The following is a 7,743-nucleotide window of genomic DNA, read 5'->3' as shown; positions in this document are numbered from 1 at the left end:
TTTCATAGAGCAGCTCAGAGTATTTTCAATAAAAAGACCTCGAGTAGCTCTATGTATTCTTTGCGAATATAGCATTTTTTCAAAGGCAAGAACTGGAGCAAACAATAAAATTATTTTCTTAAACTTTGCACAATTCAAGAGATCCATAATTGTAACAAATTGATGCATATTTTTATCAGTTATTTCTATTTTGACTCTCTAATAATGTTTAGTTTAGGAAATATTTGTGCACTAGTTTAATTTTTCCTTCTTTTGATGCAAGCCTTTGTAAAAAAAAACACTTCCCTTAAAAACAAATTTAAATTACTTTTTTACTAGTTTCTGAGGCAAAAGACACAGAAATATAGTGATGCATATGTCTGTATAATAATAGGAATAAAACTTATGGCAGCATCAAATGCTTAAAGATGCTGCCAAAAGTAAAGTAACATCGGAAAAATAACAGTTTTAGAAAAGAGACATCTACGTTAAAAAAATTGTTACTGTACAGTCAATTATATTTGAGTTCTACAAACCTCTTAAAGGGTGTTTTTTTTTTATCCCGAAACCAAGTGCCTATGTTCACCATGCATATTGTAGTTCCTGCCAATTAGACATAAATGTGGGACACACTGGGAGGACGGACATATTAACACATGCCAATACAGAAAAACACAAAATGAACATTGGTTGACTGTTTTTAATAAGAAAGTGAATTGCATGTTTAAAGTATCTCAACCTCGGGATGCCGTCAGTAGAGCCGAGTTGATGTTTGCTAAGTTTGTGGTTGAACACAACTTACCATTTTCAGTGTGTGATCATTTCAGTGACTTGAGTAAAAAAATGTTTCCAGATTCTGATATAGCTAAGATTATATGCTTCCAAGAGGACGAAATGTACTAATATAGTAAATAGGGTTATGGGCCCAGAACTAGATGATCATGTTAGCCATTTATGTAAAAATGGGAAATTTTCAATAATGGTAGATGAAAGCAATGACCAGGGAGACAACAAGCAATTCTTCTGAAAATATTTGACCCACAAATTCAGTGTGTTACAACTAAATTCCTTGCCATGCCTGTATGCAACATTGGTACAGCAGAGAACCTATTCAATGCTATTGACACAGTATTTAGGTAAGTTTTTAAGCTTTTTTTCTGTTTAATTTTAAAAGTTATTTTAATTGTTTTAAACATGAACATAAGATACAAGCCTATATATTGAGCTTTGCGTAAGATCTGAGGGACACGAGAGCCAGTCGTCTAGACTCATGATTGATGAAAGTGTAAATTAAGTTAAATTAAGCTAATTACCTATGATATCGATTTTAAATGATTGATGTTATGGTCTTTACTTTTTAAAGGCACATGCTATAAAAGCACAAAGCCTTGATGCTACTTACATCATGTAATGCAACTTATTATGACATATCAATATTATATTTGTTTTACAGAGACAGAGGTATTCCTTGGTCTTACTGCGTTGGGTTTGGTAGTGACAACTGTAATGTGATGATTGGGAACAACAAAAGTCTTCTGACCAAAATCTGTGAGAAGAATCCTGACATCATTAATGTGGGCTGTGTTTGCCATCTCGCTAACCTGTGTGTCTAGGCAGCCGCAAAGACTCTTCCAGTAGCTGTAGAAGAGATACTTATAGACATCTTCCACTTTCACCATAGGTTAGTTACATCATTAAAGTCATTTTAAAAGGAACACAAAAAATTTCAAATTGAACATTTAATTATTTTGTATTATTCAGAAACAGAATTAACAAGAGCTGTCACAGAAGACAGCGAAGCTCGACTAATAAAATACTGGACCCAGTAAGGAGGACAAAACTATGAAAGAAAAATCAATTATGTATAATTATGTATTAAGTTATAGTAAAAAAATAACATTTGTTAACATTAATTCCAAGATCAAGGGGAATAATTCTAGAAATAGTCATGCCTTAGAGTTAATGGACCTTGATCACACAACATTTGTGTAATGATAAGAAATATATATTTGAGTTTGAAGTAGATACCTTAAAAAGTAAAGAAGTTATTATATTTCTTAAAGAAAAATCCTAAGTTCAAAGAGAGATAAATTGTAAATATTGCTTCAAGAGTTATGAACATTGTCACATAAATGTATTTGACTGATTAGGAAATTACGTATTTTGAAGTTTGAGGGGTAGATACCTTTAAAAATAAAAAAGTTTATAATAAAAAAACATTTTTCTAGTAAAAAAATCTAAGTTTAATGGGGAGATAATTCTTGCAATATTGGTGCTAGAGTTATGAACCTTGTCACATAAAATGTGGAGTGATGATAACGTAAATATAATTTGAAGTATGAAGAGTTGATCGCCTTTAGAAATAAATAAGTAAACAGTAAAAAAAATAATATTTTTTATGGAAAATTCTAAGTTCAAAGGGGATAAATCTGAAAAATATTGGTGCTGCAGAGTTATGAACTGCCACATAAGATGGGGAGGATGATAACGTAAATATATTTGAAAGTATGAGGTTGATCCGCTTAAGAAATAGCATTTTTTTAGGAAAATTCTAAGTTCAAGGGGAGATAAATCTGAAAATATTGGTGCTAGAGTTTGAACTTGTCACATTAAGATGGGGATGATGATAAGGTACATACATTTGAAGTATGAGGTTGATCCCTTAAGAAATAAAGAAAGTAACAGTAAAAAAATGTATTTTTTTAAGGAAAATTCTAAGTTAAGGGGAGATAAATCTGAAAATATTGGTGCTAGAGTTATGAAAACTTGTCACATAAGATGTGGTTGATTATAAGGAACATATATTTGAAGTTTGAAGTTGATACCTTAAGAAATGACAAAGTTATAATGAAAAATATTTTACTGCACCAAAACTTTAATCTAAAATCTGGACGCGGACGCTGGGGCGAGTAGGACAGCTCTCCATATACTTCGTATAGTCGAGCTAAAAAATCAGATGTATATATCATTATACTTAATATAATTTCAATATTTTTTGACTTGTAAAAACCTGATAGAGCTAACTAATTCTCTTGTTATCTGCTAATGCATTTATTGACTGAGCATGTTTCATAATGTTTTTTTTTCAGTGCCAAGCGGAAGGAGATCTACAAAGAGTTCCCAAGAATTCACCCGGACAAAGCAGGCAATGAAGATAGTCAAACACTGTATATACATAAAGGGAAAAACAATGACCCCGCTGGGGTGGGGCCAATTTTGACCCCCAGGGTTTTTATTTGAACAAACTTGGTAGACACCCAACTAGAAATGTTCCATGCTTAATAGCTAAGCTCTAGCTATTTGGGTTTTTTTTTAAAAGAAGATTTTTTAAAGTTTTTCACTATATACAAAATAAGGATAATCAATGACCCCCTGGGGGCAGGCCATTTCGGACCCCAGGGGGTTTTTATTGAAGAAACTTGGTAGACAACTGACTAGAATGATGTTTATGCCAAATATTTAAAAAGGCTCTAAAAGCTCTTTCGGTTTTTTAAAAGAAGATTTTTTAAAGTTTTTTCTTTGTGGTTGCCATGGCAACCAGAGTTCTGCATGGAATTTAATTCTTTGAACAATTTTTAAAGTTGACTACCAAAGGAACTTTTCTGTGAAGTTCGGATGAAATTGGCTTAGCAGTTTATGAGGTGATGTTGTTTAAAGTACAAGATTACGGACGGATGCCGAACGGATGCCGGACGAAAAGCGATCACAAAAGCTCACCATGTCACTTTGTGACAGGTGAGCTAAAAACAGAACAACAAAAACTTTTATATATACATGTATATTTTCTCCTGTAATATCACTTCTGACACCAACACTACATATAATGAACAAAAACTAAATAAACTTTCTAAATTATTATGACTGGTCATAGAAATAATATCAACAAAAGAACAAAAATATCACCAAAACAGAATGAAAGACAAAAGTTTACAAGAATGTGTAAATAATTAATATGTAAATATTATATACAAATGAGAATCTATAACCACCTTTTACAATGCCAAACATAATTGAGCCGCGTCACGACAAAACCAACATAGTGCGTTTGCGACCAGCATAGATCCAGACCAGCCTGCGCATTGGTGCAGTCTGATCAGGATCCATGCTTTTCGCTATCAGTTTCTCTACTTGTAATAGGGTTGGTAAGCAAACAGCATGGATCCTGATCAGACTGCGTGGATGTGCAGGCTGGTCTGGATCCATGCTGGTCGCAAACCCATTATGTTGGTTTTGTCATGGCGCGGCTCATATCATGTGTAAGGATTACCGGTACCTATATACTAAATAGTACTGACACATTATTTTCAACTCTTACTACGCTAAATGACTGTCAAACTGTCCACTATAAATGTGGGGGAATTAAATATCAAAATTCTAAAAGTTAGCAGTGAACAGTTTAAAGTATCGGTAAGTACAGAGTGACCTAGATATACACAGTAAGTATAAGTAAGTCATTAATGATTATGGCCACTAATATTAACATAGTTCATGTATTGTTATATAAATTGTACTACCTTTTCTTTTTTTAACCCATCCATCTTAATGATCGTAACTAATTATTTGATGACTGAAAAACAATCTATATTCATTTATTTAGTCATTTATTTTGATGTGTGTTTAGAGCATGTTTTGTTTTATATTGAGCACCTGGTGTAAATCAAAAATGATTTGTCAAATATTACTGGAAGTACATGAAATTTGTGATTATCTTGACACATTTAACAAAATGATTTAACTGAAGAAAAAAATTGAAAGTAAAATAATGGAATGTTTATATACATATAGATAAACAAACTACAACATGAAACAAGAGCTGTCGGTAGGACAGCAACGCTTGACTATTCTTAGTTCATGATAGTAAAAAAGCCTTGATAATGTAAAATTTTCTAAGTAAGAAAGGGCAATTTTTTTCTTTAAATCCATATTACATTTAGGCCTTGGAGAGAGCCCTATTATGCTCTAAAAGAAGAGTATAAAATTTCAACTTGTTTCAAAGCCATATGTCGATGGACTTTGAAAATATTGAGGTATTACAAAAACTTTAACGTAAATTTAAGTTGAAAAAGGGCATTATTCTGTCGAAATGCTTGATAGAGTTACCTCCTTCTCTCTACAGGTTGGGTCATGATAGTGAACAAGTGTGCAAAGTTTTAAAGCCATATGTCAATTGACTTTGAAAATATTTGAGGTATTACAAAAACTAAAACATAAATTCTAAGTCGAAAAAGGGGCATAATTCTGTCAAAATGCTTGACACAGTTACCTTCTCCTGTCTACAGGTTGGGGTCATGATGGTAAACAAGTGTGCAAAGTTTCAAAGCCATATGTCAATGGACTTTGAAAATATTTGAGGTATTACAAAAACTTTAACATAAGTGGTTACGCCGACGCTAGGGTGACTATAATAGCTCTACTTATTCTTATCAAGTAGTCGAGCTAAAAATCTCTTACTGATACATACACTATATATACACAATTTAGCACTTCAAAAACATATTGCACTACACCCTGTAATGTAATCTTTTATCTATACTAGAGATTTATTTATCAGTTTCTTACTTGTCGTATAATAAATTAATATATAACATTTTTAAGATAAACATAAATGTATGACTATTGCAATAACAACAGTTTTAAAAAAAACAACCTTCGAAACTTTAATGATTTAACAAGAATTGGTGTAAATAGTTCATTTCACTACATAATTAACAATTCTATGTTCTACCTAGCATTCAGATATATAATCTTAAATAATAATACAATTAAATCAACCCAACATGGTAAAAAGTAAACTAATGCTTATCATATAGGATTTACAGAAACCTTAAGTATCACTTACTTTCTGAAGAATAATTCTGATTCTAAGTCCAGTACAAAATCAATATCCTTTTTCTTAATATTCAAAAAAAAAAACATCAAAAAAAAAAAAATCAAAAAAAATCAGCAATTAAAGTAGTATGAAGTTGGTAAATTTGCTAAAATTGACAATATTTACCTTCCTCTTTAACAGAGTTTTTGAAATTAAGAGTTTAGTTAAGTTTTAGATCGAATATTTGGCTTATTTAAAGGGGATTTGTGAAAAATATAAAACAAAGATACAATTTGCTTCCAAAAATATAAATGGGCACTTCCCTGACAGTTTAATATAATAATGAACATGTTCAAGTTTACTCAAATTATTCAGTAATTTTGGGAAAGCATGTTATCTGAAAAGTTAATCGTCTGTAACATATTAATATCTGACCGGAATATCCGTCCCGAGGGGACCAGCCCATTGGGCAGTAAAGAGGCTTGCCGAGTTACAGCCCATGGGCGAGTTCCCGAGCGACCGATATTCCGATCCGAACCGCAAACATGTCAGATATTTTTTCTTGCATATTCTGCCATATTATTTCATATCTAAAATGATTTACCTCAATATGATATATGTTCACGGAAATTAAAGTCATTTCATCCATAACTATTTTCTTACAGTAGTGTATGAACTTACAACTTAAACAAGAGGGCCATGATGGCCCTGAGGTCGCTCACCTGTATTATAGGCCCCCGGAGCGGGGCCAGTTTAAACCCCAGGGATTTTATTTGAACAAACTTGGAAGACACCCATTAGAAGATGTTTCATGATGTTAAGTTTTATTACACACATATAATGAAAATTAATGACCTTCCCCTTCCCCCCCTGCAGGGCCAATTTTAACCCAAGGGCTTTTATTTGAACAAACTTGGTAGACCACCCATAAGAAGATATTTCATGCTAAACATCTAAGCTCTAAGCTCATTTGGGTTTTTTAAAAAGAAGATTTTTTAAGTTTTTACTATAATATAGTTAAAAGTTATGACACCCCTTGGGCGGGGCCAGTTTTGACCCTGGGCTTTATTTGAACAACTTTGTAGACACTTACTAGAAGATGTTTCATGCTAAATATCTTAGCTCTAGCTCTTTGGGTTCTTTCAAAGAAGATTTTAAGTTTTTGCTATACACAAAAAGGAAAATCAATGACCCCCCCGGGCGGGGCCAATTTTGACCCCAGGGCTTTTATTTGAACAAAATTTTGTAGACACTCACTAGAAGATAATTTTCATGCCAAATATCTAAGCTCTAGCTTTTGGTTTTTTTAAAAGAAGTTAATTTTTTGCTATATATACATTCGGGCGGGGCCAATTTATGCCAGGCAACCAAACTTGGTAGTTCTGCATGAATGCTAAATTCTTAGCTCTGCTCTTGAATAGAGAGTTTTAAGTTTTACTTAAGGTCAATGACCCCCGGGCGGGGCAAAGAAAACATTCTTTTGAAGTTTGGAAAAAATTGGTTAGTGGTTTATGAAGGAGAAGATTTTTTAAATTTAAATAAATAGTTTAACGGAATGACGGACGCCGGACGAAAAGCGATTCACAAAAGCTCACCTGCCATTTTGTGTGAACAAGGTTTTAAAAACAAAACGGCGAAATGCCCCCAAACCTAAAGAAAATTTTCCTCTAAAAAGATTTTTTTTGTTTTTTAGCCGTTTTTTTTTTCCAAAAAGATTTTTGGGTGCAATTAATCTAAAACCCCCCCGCGGAAAAAATTTTTCGCATGGGTAAAACTAAGAAACCCCTTATCAAGCATAAAAAAAACAAATCGGGCTTTTTTTCCCTTTAAAAAAGATTTTAATTTCAAAAATCAACCTCAATTAAATTTAAATTTATAAATGATTTGAACTTTCAAAAAGTGTTTTTGATATAACTCATTTTTGGGTTTTTTTTTTTTTTAGTTTTTTTTTTTTT

The sequence above is a fragment of the Ruditapes philippinarum genome, unplaced genomic scaffold (assembly GCF_026571515.1).
Source record: "Ruditapes philippinarum isolate M1 unplaced genomic scaffold, ASM2657151v2 ctg1381_1_1_1_1, whole genome shotgun sequence".
Taxonomy (NCBI): Eukaryota; Metazoa; Mollusca; class Bivalvia; order Venerida; family Veneridae; genus Ruditapes; species Ruditapes philippinarum.
This window is presented reverse-complemented; position numbering follows the sequence as displayed.